Here is a 14,042-nt window from a genome sequence, read left to right on the forward strand (position 1 = left end):
CCCAGGCTTCCATTAATGACTCGGTGGGGATTCCCGGATTGCAGTAAAAATTCAGTGCAGGTCCACTGAATTAAATGGTTAAGCCACACTGTACCAGGCTTTTTCTGTAGGATAACCACTAATGTAACCTTTTGTGCAAAAAGTACAGAACAGTCTGTTTATTTTTTGAAGAATTGAAAAGACAGTATATCTTTGGGAGGCTGATGTGATTCGGGACAACAATTCAGATTACTTCCTCGCCATCTGTATGGGCCTACTGCCCCACAATCCTCCACCGGCTTACTCTTTTCCAATGTTTCTGCAGTATTTAATTGCCTATTATTGATTGTTTGATCTTTGTTGGTTAATAGGACAGTGCCACTCAGGTTGGGGTACACCACATGGCCTATGGAGTGCAGAAGGCAATGTCTTAGGCCCAGCCAACTTGTGTGTGGTGGGTGTCTGTGGCACTGGAGTTCTGGACCTGGTGAGTGAAAGAGTACCATTAATAGTTGAGGGGACTATGTCAGAGTTATGGTGCATACTGGGTGGCACATCTTGAAGTTTGGGTTCTTCCTTGGTATTACTCTCAAAAGTCAAAGCTCAAACTAAGGCGCTAAACATGTGGTTGTGGCAGTGAGTACCCAGGTCTTGGTGGAAGCCTCTTGAAATAGGACTTCGTCCCACACTGTTTTTTTTCATTCAGGGTTGCCACACATGATTTTTCATTCTGGTTTGCCATCTAGATTCTTCTAGTGCCACAGTACTTATTGCACTTAGCTTTGCTCATGGGTAAAGTTGAGTTCCACTGCACCTTCCAATCGCAGGTGCACACAGTTCTGAGACTCCTCAGGGTTCCAGATCTCAATCTTACAGAGTGGTCCAGGTCCTTTCCTATCATTGCAGAGAACATCTTTGGCTTGTCCAGCATAGGCTCTGTAGTACTTAAAATTCTGGACCCGTGTTATAAACATAATCGTATCATGACGATTTTTATATCAGAAGACCGAGAATGACTAGTACACCATGTACAAGCATTTTCGTCATATTCAAGTGACAATTTCACCTTGAAATTGTCGTTTTCGTCCTGAACCCTTGGGTTCCATTTTGTGTTCGGCAGCCATTTTGTGAGTTGCCCTCACATAGGCCAATGAACTAAGGCCAAACACTGTTCCTGAAGGACGCGTACACCTCCTTTGACTTTTCTTTGACCTGGGCAAGCTGACTCCACTGCCCAAGGCCAAACCTGTTCGGTCAGTTCCTCTCCCAGTGGCCGAACGAGATAGCATCAAAGCACAACATGCCATAAACCTTTCATCACACACACACCACGCCTAATCTTGCACACACCTGTCCCTGTTTCCTACTTTATGACTTGCTTTACGAGGAGGAGGTGCCCATTTTTATTGGGGGTCCACCGATATCTGATGAAAATGTTGGGCCTTGCCGGGTTAATTGTTGTGGGCTGGACGAACTGAAATGTGGGCTTGTCATCATGACTCTGCTTTTTCTTTGTAGTGAAAATATGTGAATGGTCAACTGTAAACCTAAGAATGTTTGCCAGATGGAGAATATTTTGTATAAAAAGAGAAGACTGGCTTTGTAAGATTGAGCAGTCTCCTGAGAATATACACTGTGTTGTACTTCTAGGATACCTGTTACTTGGTTGCAGCCAATAAATTCGATCTTTGACTTCACCTAGAAGACTCTGAGTTTCTGTGTCTGAATCAGGAAAGTACCCGAGGTCTTAGGGTGTACCCTGACACCACTGGGTTACTGGTTCGGTACCGGTTCTGAAAAACCCAGTACCTCAGTTGGCGCCCAACATGGGGCGATATCAGCGGTACCGGTCCAAGCCAGAGGTTCGTGAGGAGCTTCGTGTGAAAATTCTGGAGGAAGGCCGCCACTTCATCGACCCCTGCATGTCGACGTGGTCCGAAAGTCTTTGCTGCGAGGTTCCCCGCTTCCCGACGGCTACGAAGGACTGCTGCCCTGGCTATCACCCTGATTTGGACCCTTGATGTTTGGTAGAGTGAAACGATAGACGAGTCTTCTGGTGACATCATCGATACCTCAGTTAAGTATAAGTGGAGCGTCTCCCAGTCCTTAGTATGGTTCTTAGTTTGGGTATCCCCTTGGGATCTTTGATTTGGAACTTGCAAGTAGCAAAGCCGAAGGACTCGTGTATTCACGAGAATATCGTATTCGATAATCCTTTGAAGTTTGAAGCTAGACTAGTGAGCGAAGATGCCTGGTCTTAGCAGACTTGGAAATTTGTTTTGTCTTGGTTGTAAGAGGGATTTCCAATTGGAGGACTCGTGTCCGGTTCCTCCGATTGGAACTCCAACTTATGAATTGTATGTGAAACATGGAGTAGGCCCCATCACATATAATGAAGTGTGGATCAAATACACCAGGAAGGATGGTGTTTTAAAAAGGCCCCAATATGGTAGCTTTGACACGGAAATCCTAGATAACCTGGAAGTTCAACTGTTTAAAAAGAAAGCCCGTTCGGCGATGTTTGACTCTTTCCGCCTATGGCGTAAGGAAGCCAAACAGAAAGAAATTAAATTTGAGAAGAATAATAAGAGAGAAAGGGGTATCTCGATAATGCAAGCTGCTATGCAATATAAAGATGATGAGGAAGAACAAGCGAGTGAACAGTTGCACAGGCAACGTAAAATGGCGATCGATAAATGCTATCCGGTTTTGCCGCCTCTTCAGCAAGATGCAGCAAAAGATCTTGAAAAAGACCCCCTAATGTCGCATTTGTTGAGTTCGCCACCCCCCTATGCGCAGAATGCTACGGCACCTCCACAGCCGTTAGCCGCGCAACCTTTGGTGGTATTGCCTCCTGTTCCTCCACAACCACCGGCTGCTCTTCAGTCGGCTCCTACTCTCCCGGTGCAGCCTCCTCAAGGGCCACCGGCTTTGACATCTGCTTTGCCTTTACTTCCTACAACTTTAACTACTATATCGACTCCCACTCCTGGTATTCCTTCTGACGCTGCCTCTAAATCTGCCTTGCCTCCCCCTGCTTTTCCACTTGTCTTTTCATCGAATTCTTCCTCTGTTCGACAAAGAGTGACTAGCACGGTCACTAGTCTTCTATATCCTTTCTTTGGGGCAACAAGCACGACCCCCGCCTCAGAGCGCACACAGTTGCGTAGCCAACTGCCTGATTCCAGGGAGAAGGAAACGTTGAATTATTTGGCACATAAATGGGTTACCGAACCGACGAGATATGAGCTAGAGTCTGTTATGGATGTCTTCCATCAGTGGGAAGCACCAAAGCAGAGATACGTCTTTGATAAAATGTGTACTTTCCTGAGTGAGGATTTAGAAGAGAATGATTTGGAGCCTAATCCGCCCGAGTTGTGTCATATACGGTTCGAGTTTGGAAAAGGCGCAATTGTGGGTTCAGATGTTAAGAAAGCCGTTGCGACGTTGTTGTCATTGAGAAATGAGGGTGTTTCTCGGTCATTGTTTGAGTCTAATTCCTCTGTTAAAAAGAAGGTAAGACAGTACCCAATGAGAGAAGTACCTCCAGTATGGAAGGAAGAAGTAGCGGCTGGTCCGAATAATGTTCCCCCAGCTATACCGGCACACTTTCAGCGTGTTTGGGTACATGTTCCATGGAAGCGCGCTGAAGTATTGGCCCTTAAACAAACATTACCTGATCCCCGTAAAAATCCTGCAGGTTAATACAAGGAATTGTCACAGACTGCAGGCTCTTGCATTATGAATTTAGCAGATATAGACATGTTGTTTGGGAATGTTGTTCCACAGCCTTTATGGGGAAAGATTCGTCATGCGGATCATGATCAGGAGTTAGGTGACTCATGGGCTAATATTAGTGCTGCAAACGACCGACAAGTTGGTGGTGCTAAACCCGAACCTTTAGTGGCAGACCTCCCCGGTAGGATAATTACTTACATGAAGACTTTAATGCCTGCGATGCGAGTGAATTGGGACAAATTGTCTGCGTGTAAGCAGAAGAAAGATGAAACAGTATCTGATTTCTTCACCAGGTTTGAAGAAACGTTTGTCGACCACAGTGGTCAAGATATGAGTACAGAAGGTGGCCAACGGTTGTTCGTCGATAAGTTTGTGCATAATTTGTTACCTGAGTTGTGTAAGAAATTAAAAGATTCAGAGAGTTCTTGGGCAGTTTCCTCATCAGCACAGATATTGGCTACTGCACAATATTACGAAAATAGAGATAAAGATGAGAAAGAAAGAGCAGAGAAGAAAACTAAAGAGTTAAAAACGAATGTTCTGTTACAACAAGCGTATCCGCCACGTGGTGGCCAAAATAGTGGTGGTCAGAGTAACTATCAGCTGCCTCAACAGTTTCAGAGGAACTCGCAAAGAGTCGAGTATACTCAACAACGTGTCCCTGTAGGTCCCAATCAGTGTTCATATTGTAAGGAAGAGGGTCATTTCAAGTATAGTTGTCCTATTTTGTTACAGCATGGAAATGGTGTTTCTGGCTCAAGAGGTCGAGGTGTTCAACAAACACCTAGAGGTAGAGGACGTGAAAATTTCCCCCAGAACGAGCGTTCCTTTCCGCCTCAAAATTCAATTAATAGGTTTGATCAACAGCATAATGCGTCTGGTAGGACAGCTCAGTACTATGCTGATGACTACTATACAGAAGATGAACATATGGAAGGTAATGATTGCTAGGACAGCCATTGACAAAGAGAGGGAGTTGTTTCAGTTCCAGTAGATCAGAGTGGACCTTATGTTGAGGTGATTACATCAGGCGTGTCAGAGCCTTTTCTGTTGGATACTGGTGCTACAAAGAGTTCTATTATGCACTCTAAACTCCCTGGCGCACCTTTGTCTGGCGAAACGAATGTTTCAGTAGGTTTTTCTGGCGCCCCGGTTAGAACCCCAGTTTCTAGTCCTATGTCCCTTTCTGTTGGACCTTGCGGATTCGAAGCACCCCTTATTCTGATGACAGGTTGTGGTGAAAACTTGTTAGGATTGGACTTGTTGAAAAGATTGTATGCGACGTTATATTGTTCTCCTTCAGGAGTACAACTTACACTGGGTAAGAAAGTGATTTCTTCAATGTATTTGTCAAAGGACAAACTTCCAACAGAATTGTCATCTCTCCCTAATATCCTTTGGGCTACTGGTCCTAATGATGTAGGTCTTTTGGAAATACCGCCATATGTTGTAACATTGAAAGCCAATGTTAAAATGCCACGTATTCCACAATACAAAATCTCTAGTGAAGGTGAGAAAGCGTTGCTAGCGATCATTTATGATTTGATTGAAAAAGATGTAATTGAAGAGACAAGAGGCAACGTTTTCAATAGTCCTGTTCTGCCTGTCTTGAAGCGTACTGATCCTTCTCAGCCACCTGTGTACAGATTTGTGATTGATCTTAGAGAGGTCAATAAAATAGTTGTGCCACAATTTCCAGTTGTTCCTGATATCACTGCCCTATTGACTATGATTCCAGCTTCCGCGACATGGTTTTCGGTGATTGACTTGAAGAATGCTTTCTTCAGCATCCCGATTGCCGAGGAGAGTAGGGATATTTTCGGCTTCAGTTTAGGAGGTCGAAGCTTCCGCTTTAAATGCGCTCCCCAGGGCTACTGTGAAAGTCCATCGATATATAGTCAAGCCTTAAAAACACAGCTTGATACGATTGTTTTACCTGATGGTACTACCCTTGTCCAGTACGTCGACGATATACTTGTTGCTGCAGATACTGAGGAAATCTGTAAAGAAGCCACATTGTCATTGTTGCGTCATTTGTCTGAGTTGCACCACAAAGTGTCCCTTTCAAAGTTACAATATTGTCGACAAGAAGTGACCTACTTAGGTCATCTCTTATCGAAGGAGGGAAGGAAACTGACCCCAGAAAGAATTCATGCAATAGCGAAGTTGAGTGTGCCAAGAACACAGAGAGAAGTACGTACTTTCCTAGGCATTACATCTTACTGTAGACAATGGATACCAAATGTTTCCTTGTTGGCCAAACCTTTTGTGGCATTAACTTGTAAAGATACACCGAATCCCCTCCCGTGGTCTGAAGAGTGTCAGAAAAGTTTTTCCGAATTGCGTAATGCATTATGTTCAGCCCCTGTGTTGGGTACCCCCGACTACAGCAAGCCCTTTACATTGTATGTCCATGAGAAAGAAGGTTGTGCATTATCAGTGTTGACACAGTTGCTTGGAGACAAGCAGCGTCCATGCGCGTATTTTTCATCAACTTTGGACCCGGTAGCTAAAGCATTGCCAAGTTGCTTGAGAGCCACAGCGACAGCAGCTGTTTCTATTCGACAGTCTGCTGGTTTAGTGATGAACAATACATTGATTGTGATGGTTCCACATGCAGTGGACACACTGTTAAACAGGACCAAGACACAGCACTTAACTAGTGCTCGATTATCAGGTTACGAGTTGACACTGTTAGCGAGTCATGTACACATAAAAAGATGCAACACGCTTAATCCAGCTACGTTGTTGCCAATTGTAGCGGAGTTAGATGTTTCTGAACAGTATGATTGTTTTATCAGAACAGAGGAAGAAACAAAAGGTAGAATAGACCTCCAAGATACTCCTCTTGTAAAGTGTGATGGTATCTTATGGGTGGATGGTTCGTGTTTCAAGCTTCCGAATGGAGATACGACTGCGGCATATGCTGTCACGACTTTGCATACGATTGTTGAAGCTGCACGTATCCCACAAAATTCAGCTCAAGCACTTACACGAGCGTGTGTGTTGTCGAAAGGAATGAAAGTGACCATATATGCCGACAGCCAATATGCATTTGGTGTGGCTCACAGTTTTGGACGATTGTGGAAAGAACGTGGATTCCTGACTTCGCATGGAGCCAAGATTCAGCATGGTCAGTTGGTGAATGAGCTTCTTGAATCACTTACTTTGCCCTTGCAAGCTGCGATTGTGAAATGTAGCGCACACAAAGAGGTGACTGATATGTTGGTCGTGGAAATGCATTTGCTGACGAAATCGCAAAAGAAACTGCAAGGGATGTGATGAGTCGAATGTATGTTGCAGGCCCTGCAAGATGGATTGGTGATGTTGGAATGTGTGAAGACACGATAGAGAGTGTGAAGTCTATTGAAGCTGAAGCTACAGAGAAAGAATTAAGTGTGTGGAGAGAAAGTACGGGTAAATTGGATTCAAATGGTTGTTGGATTGAATTGTCAGAGCATCAGAGATGGTTGTTGCCCGATGCGTATGTGCTTGCAGTGGTTACAATGGCCCATGGAATGGCTCACATCAGTGTGAAAGGGATTTGTAAGATGTTGGCTCCAGTATGGCAAAATGCAGGAATTCCTAAGTGTGCGGAGAATGTGGTCAAGAATTGTATGGTGTGTCTGAAATACAACCCTGGTAGGGGAACCCCAACTCCAGCTGGTCATTTTGCGCCTCCAACGTATCCGTTCGAGGTTTTGCAGCTAGATTTCATCCACATGGAGAGGTGCAACAATTTAAAATACGTACTCGTTGTTGTTTGTGCCTTTTCAAGATGGGTGGAAGCATACCCCCTGAAGGACAACACTGCCTTATCCACAGCTAAAGCCCTTGTGAAAGAGTTTTTCCCTAGGTTTGGAATGCCGAGAATGGTCTGGAGTGACAATGGGAGTGAATTTGTGGGTCGAGTGATGAAGAAAGTATGCGAAGGGCTAGGCATCCAGCAGAAATTCCATGCTGCAAATCACCCCCAATCAGCTGGACTAGTAGAATGCTACAATGGCACATTAAAACTGAAATTGGCCAAAATTCAAGCGAGCTCTGGTCTTAAATGGCCTGACGCTCTGCCTTTAGCACTCCTATCAACCAGAATGACTGTGCATTCGAGAGTGGGACTTAGTCCATATGAGATAGTTTTCGGCCGCCCGGCCAACATATGGGGAGTGCCAAGGCCCACAAAATTTAGTGAAATCGAACACCCAGTTTTGCTTGACTATTTGTACGAATTGACGGCTAAATTGCGTGTTTTACACCAACAGGTTCACGATACTCTGCCTCAAGCCTCTGAAGCTCCAGGTCATCACATCGAACCTGGATCTTGGGTGCTGGTGAAAAACTTCCAGCGAACAAAGAACGACCAGCCCAGGTGGACCGGCCCTCACCTCGTCCTTCTGTCAACGAGATCAGCTGTTCGTGTAGAAGGGAAGAAGCACTGGATCCAAGGCGTACATTGCAAGAGGGTGCCTTTGCCTCTACCGTACGACCGGTGGGTCCAGGAGGGTGTCGCTGACTCAGAGACTGAAGCTATGCCTCGTTTTTCACCTTTCAGTGATGCACGTATAAAAGGAACAATTTCTGAGAAAGAAAGTGACAATCTCTTGCAAGCAGCTGTCCCACCGTCAATTCGATTGGACACTACAGAACCTAAACTCCTTTTCCGGGACCAGACAATACCTGGAAAACAAAGATATAATCTGAGCCCGAGAACTATGAACTAATAAACAGATATTCCTTTTATATTGCTATTTTTGAAAGTGCAGCTCTCCCATCTGAGAAACTTTTTTTATTTTTGTTTTTCGAACCACCATCCGGGTTCCGCTGTAGGGTCGCGGTTGCCCAAAGTCTTTGGGGTGCAGCTGAAGACGTTAGGTCGACAGTTCTGGTTGTTCTAAGGGAGTTGCCCTGGAATGACGGAAGCATTCCTTAGCATAGAACACCCAACCATCGCGAGCAGCATATCAGAGAGGTTGGAGTTTTTCGAGATGGAGAGACCTGCCAAAGAAATGAACTTTAAAAGCAGAATATGTAAAATGATGACCAAGAAAAGCTTTTTGATATTGTGCATTTTCATGTTATTCAGTGTAATGATATTTTTAATAGGATATGTTTTGTTCCCTTTTCGAGTGACATTTGCACCCACTACATCACCCATACCTCCTCCTTCTACTGTTTCCCCACACTCTTTTCGACCCCTTCCTGGACATGAATCTGCTAGGAGATTGGGGTTTATTAATAACTCTTTCGTTCAGCTTTTGCACCAACACCAACTAGTAATGAACACGACTAACTGTTGGGTGTGTGGTCTTATGCCCCATACTACTGATAAAGGTATCCCTTATCTGGTCCTACCATTCAGCAACAATGGTTCTGTGTGGGCATACAGAACAATGTTCATCTACGCACACGAAGTCTACCCCCTACGTTCTATAACAGACAATCCTAAGAATAGTGCTCTAGTTAAGGGTATAGTAGACATGATTAAGGAAGATATTTACTATGAGACTATCCCGTGAGATGAGACACTAGTATACATAGGATGGAACGTGACCGGATATGGAGCTACTCTGAGTGAGAAACAGCAAGCTAAGAGATCTTCCCCGATTTGGATTGTACCCCAGCAGGGTCACCTGTGTCTGCAAGGTATTGGCAAAAATCCCAGAGCTCAGTTAGTTAAGAGTGTCTGCACTGAGACATATGTCTTTGCGTCTCAGACTTCCCCTCCGTTCTTATCAGCTAAGGGTACCTATTTCATCTGCCACGATAGAGCCTACACTTGGTTGCCCCCTGACTTTTTGGGCACATGCTTTGTTTCGTTCCTGTTGCCTCCCACCTACACAGCGGCGGCAGATTACCATAAGACAAGAATAGTTAGAGGTGTCTTCAGTGAAGAGGACACTGCAGAACAAGAATTTGGGGACTTCGTAAGGGGTTTTCTGCCGTTCTGGGGACCCATGGTTAACAGCAGGAACATAAGGCAATTGACAAGGGTGGTTGAATCCACCGTGGTTGAAACTGCTGGTGCCCTTAGTAACTTGACTGCTGAGCTCCAGTCGGATCGTCTTATGACCCTTCAGAACAGGGTCGCGTTAGACGTCATACTTGCAGACCGAGGTGGGGTATGTAGAGTGATCCAATCGAGTTGCTGTGTTTTCATTCCAGATAACGCTCCAACAGTGTACCAGGCCATCTCCAAACTGCATAAGATTTCCGAATCTATTCATGTAGACAAAGGAGATTGGTCGTTAATGGGATGGTTCTGGGAACTGGTATCCGGCTGGGGATGGAAAATTCTGATGGTCATTGGGATGGTCTTAGCCATCCATTTCCTGTTCTGTCTGTGCGTACAGTGCGCTCCTGCTATATGTGGCCTCTGTGCTACATCGTGTATAAAGAAGCCTGTATCGAGGGACGAGCTAAGTAATAGGATGATGCTACAGCAACATCTCAATGACTTTAGGAATATAGACCTGGACTCAGATTAGCATGAGTATAGGTTATTGCCTATGTAAGGGCAAAAGGAGGGTTTGTAGTACTTAAAATTCTGGACCCGTGTTATAAACATAATCGTATCATGACGATTTTTATATCAGAAGACCGAGAATGACTAGTACACCATGTACAAGCATTTTCGTCATATTCAAGTGACAATTTCACCTTGAAATTGTCGTTTTCGTCCTGAACCCTTGGGTTCCATTTTGTGTACGGCAGCCATTTTGTGAGTTGCCCTCACATAGGCCAATGAACTAAGGCCAAACACTGTTCCTGAAGGACACGTACACCTCCTTTGACTTTTCTTTGACCTGGGCAAGCTGACTTCACTGCCCAAGGCCAAACCTGCTCGGTCAGTTCCTCTCCCAGTGGCCGAACGAGATAGCATCAAAGCACAACATGCCATAAACCTTTCATCACACACACACCACGCCTAATCTTGCACACACCTGTCCCTGTTTCCTACTTTATGACTTGCTTTACGAGGAGGAGGTGCCCATTTTTATTGGGGGTCCACCAATATCTGATGAAAATGTTGGGCCTTGCCGGGTAATTTGTTGTGGGCTGGACGAACTGAAATGTGGGCTTGTCATCATGACTCTGCTTTTTCTTTGTAGTGAAAATATGTGAATTGTCAACTGTAAACCTAAGAATGTTTGCCTGAAGCATAATATTTTGTATAAAAAGAGAAGACTGGCTTTGTAAGATTGAGCAGTCTCCTGAGAATATACACCGTGTTGTACTTCTAGGATACCTGTTACTTGGTTGCAGCCAATAAATTCGATCTTTGACTTCACCTAGAAGACTCTGAGTTTCTGTGTCTGAATCAGGAAAGTACCCGAGGTCTTAGGGTGTACCCTGACACCACTGGGTTACCGGTTTGGTACCGGTTCTGAAAAACCCAGTACCTCAGCTCCTTCACGGCCCTCTTAAACAGTGCCTCCCTCATGCAAGAGTAAATCCAGTGCCCTTCCTGCGTGGTTGGTCAGTCCTCTCTCAAAGCAGGTTCCAGGCAGACCTTCTTTGCAATCTGGGTCGAATTTCCCAGGTTCCTTGTCTCGATTCAGGCCATGGGTGTTTAGTGATGGTTACCCTAAAACACAAGCTTTGAATGTCTGTTACTACGGGTGTGAGATTCTAGATTCTGGTAAAGAAATGTTGACACCCTCACTTGGAAATTTTTGCCCATTCTTTATACAAAAGCTGCAGAAATTGGTTGTGTATTCCAGCAGACCACTACAAAACCAGATCTGGGGTGTTCATGGTTGTATAGCAATCCAAATCTAACCAAATATCCAATTTCTTAGATAGGTGTTCAGCAGTTGCTTCCAGGACTTGTTTTGCAGAACCAATCAATTATTTAAGTTCCAATCAAAAATCGCTTTTAAAGAGACATCTGCATTGGGATTCTAATATTCTCCCTTTATTTTTATTTGGTCATTTATGATTTGTCCTAATTGAATTCCTCTCAATTTTTGCACCTGTGATTTTTGCAAACATGGAGGTTAACTTGTACAACATGAAGAACCTGTGCAAGGACACATGAGCCGAGCAGAGTCCAAGAAGAATTACCAGATTGCTGTCACAGACTGGTAGGAAGTACACATGCTTCAGTCAACCCCACAGAAGCGAGTGGGTGAGGAAGAAAAGAAGTGGGAACAAAGCAATATTCACATTGAAGAGACTCCAGGGCAGGATGAGCCCACAGGGGATCGGTCACCTGCAGTGTCTGGAGCACTAAGCAGTGTCAGAGCTGGAAGACAGGTGGGCAGAGGGAGTTGAGGCTGAAACTGGCTAGTATAGATAGCAACCCTGGCCCTGGAGGAGAATAGGCTGACTCAGGCACTGGAGGAGAAAATTATGCTGCTGAAAAAAAGCCAGTGAGAGTTCATCCTGAAGTTCAAGACGGCCTCTGAGTCCAGTGATTATGGTGGCAGCGACAGTGAAGTGCCTATGAGAGGTAACAGTTCACATCCCTAAAGACCAACGGCCATATTCATCAATGTCCCGATTTGCGAGTCCTTAATAGCGATTATCAAGGAATCGCTATTAAAGACTCGCAAAACGGGATTCACGTAGAATTCGCACAATTAAATGCGATTTCTACTGCTTCCTTATTTGCGATTCGCTAATTGCTAATCGCAAATAAGGAAAGATCCTTATTTGCGATTAGCAATTTGCGAATCGCAAATAAGGAAGCAATTTCAAGGGTGCCAGGGTGTCCAAAGGACACCCTGTAGCACCCCTGAAATGCAAATGTACACAGGTGTTGCGCACACACATGTCCAAAGGACATGTGTGTGTGTAACATACAACTAGAAAAATGCACTAAAGTGCATTTTTCTAACTTTTCGCTATTTACCACGAAGTTACACTTCGCGGTAAATAGCGGCCCCATATTGCGAAATCGCAATTTAAAAAAGGTTCATGAATAGCATTTAAGGAATCTCTAATTGAGATTCCTTAAATGCGATTCTTCGCAATTAAGCAATTTCGGTAATTGCGATTTTTGCATTTGGGATGATGAATCCCAAATGCAAAAATAGCGCTCGTAATGGGCCAGATTCTGAGAATCTGGCCCTTTGCGAGCCGAATTTACAATGATGAATCTGGCAACAAGTGCCTACTTATTTGGTGGGAGATAACATTGGTAAGTGGTTTGCAGCATATGAGGTGGCCTACAGTGGAGAAGTGTGGCTCAATGGTTAGAGCAGGCAGACCTTGATGCAGAGCTCTGGCCAGGGACCAGGGTTCGATTCCCGCCTCGGCGGGTCTCTGGCTCATTAATTCCCCTGACTGGATATTCTCGCCTCAGTGCCTGTTCTGATCATGGGTCCCACGCTTCAACTCTGGGCAATAGCTTGCTTAGTCTCCACAACGGCCCCAAAAGTGTTGGGATGCCTGGCTGCGCCTGGGGGGTGCCCAGGAGTGGACATTTCCCAGGAAAGCCAGGAAGGGTTCCTAAGCGGTATACGGACAGTGCCGGGACACCTCCGGTGGAGGTAGCTGTGCGCTTTACAAATTCCGACATTTACATTTACATGTGGTAAATGTACTAGAACAGGACTGGGGCCTCTTTGTGGAATCACGAGCTGGGAGGGATACCTATTGGCCCTGGAGGTAGCTGACCAGATCAGAGATGCCCACTGTGCGAAGCGGGCCTGGTATATGATGTACACTTGTGCAAGGGGACACCTTGCACCAGTCCAGGAAACCCTTATGGTGATTTAAAAGGTGTTAGACAACCTTAGAAAGCTCTTCCAGTAGTAGTTGCGGAAAGCAGCCTTCATGCTTAGTCAAGAAGGAATGTAAAGCAGCTTGTTTTATCAGAATGCAATCTTATAGTATAGATTTAGGGAAAAATATAAACACAAGGTATTTATAAAAATATGTATTTATTATATTATACTCTCTTACACATACAAATATCTCCTACCCAGAGATATGCACAATGCACACAATACTTTGCAAATAAATCACAGTAAATAGAATGAAATACACATTGACCATGGCGGGGGACCAAACCATATACTAAGAAAGTGGTATAAGAACGATGACTTAAGTCAAGGAAATGTCGAGAGGATGTAGAAATGCTGGGGACCCAAGGAACTACCAGAGGTGAGTGACTAGGAACCCCACGTAAAGCGTGTGCAGTGTGAGTACATGACTGTGTGCTCCTTACAAGTCTTCGTGTAAGTCGTGGTTGGATTTTTACAGATTAAGGACCCTTCCCAGTGGACCCTGAAGAAACCCAGTGGTAGACAGAAGGTTGGAGACCCACCCCACCCATGGATACCCTAGTGCCCACGTTACCTACACCAGTGAAACCAGGT

At 44.8% G+C, this 14,042-nt stretch overlaps 1 pseudogene; it reads left to right on the forward strand.

The window, feature by feature from the left end:
* The first annotated feature begins 8,723 nt into the window (after window positions 1-8,723).
* On the forward strand, window positions 8,724-10,202 carry LOC144753376 (endogenous retrovirus group PABLB member 1 Env polyprotein-like; annotated as a pseudogene).
* Window positions 10,203-14,042: the final 3,840 nt, after the last annotated feature.

Source organism: Lissotriton helveticus, chromosome 5_1, assembly GCF_964261635.1.
Source record: "Lissotriton helveticus chromosome 5_1, aLisHel1.1, whole genome shotgun sequence".
NCBI lineage: Eukaryota > Metazoa > Chordata > Amphibia > Caudata > Salamandridae > Lissotriton > Lissotriton helveticus.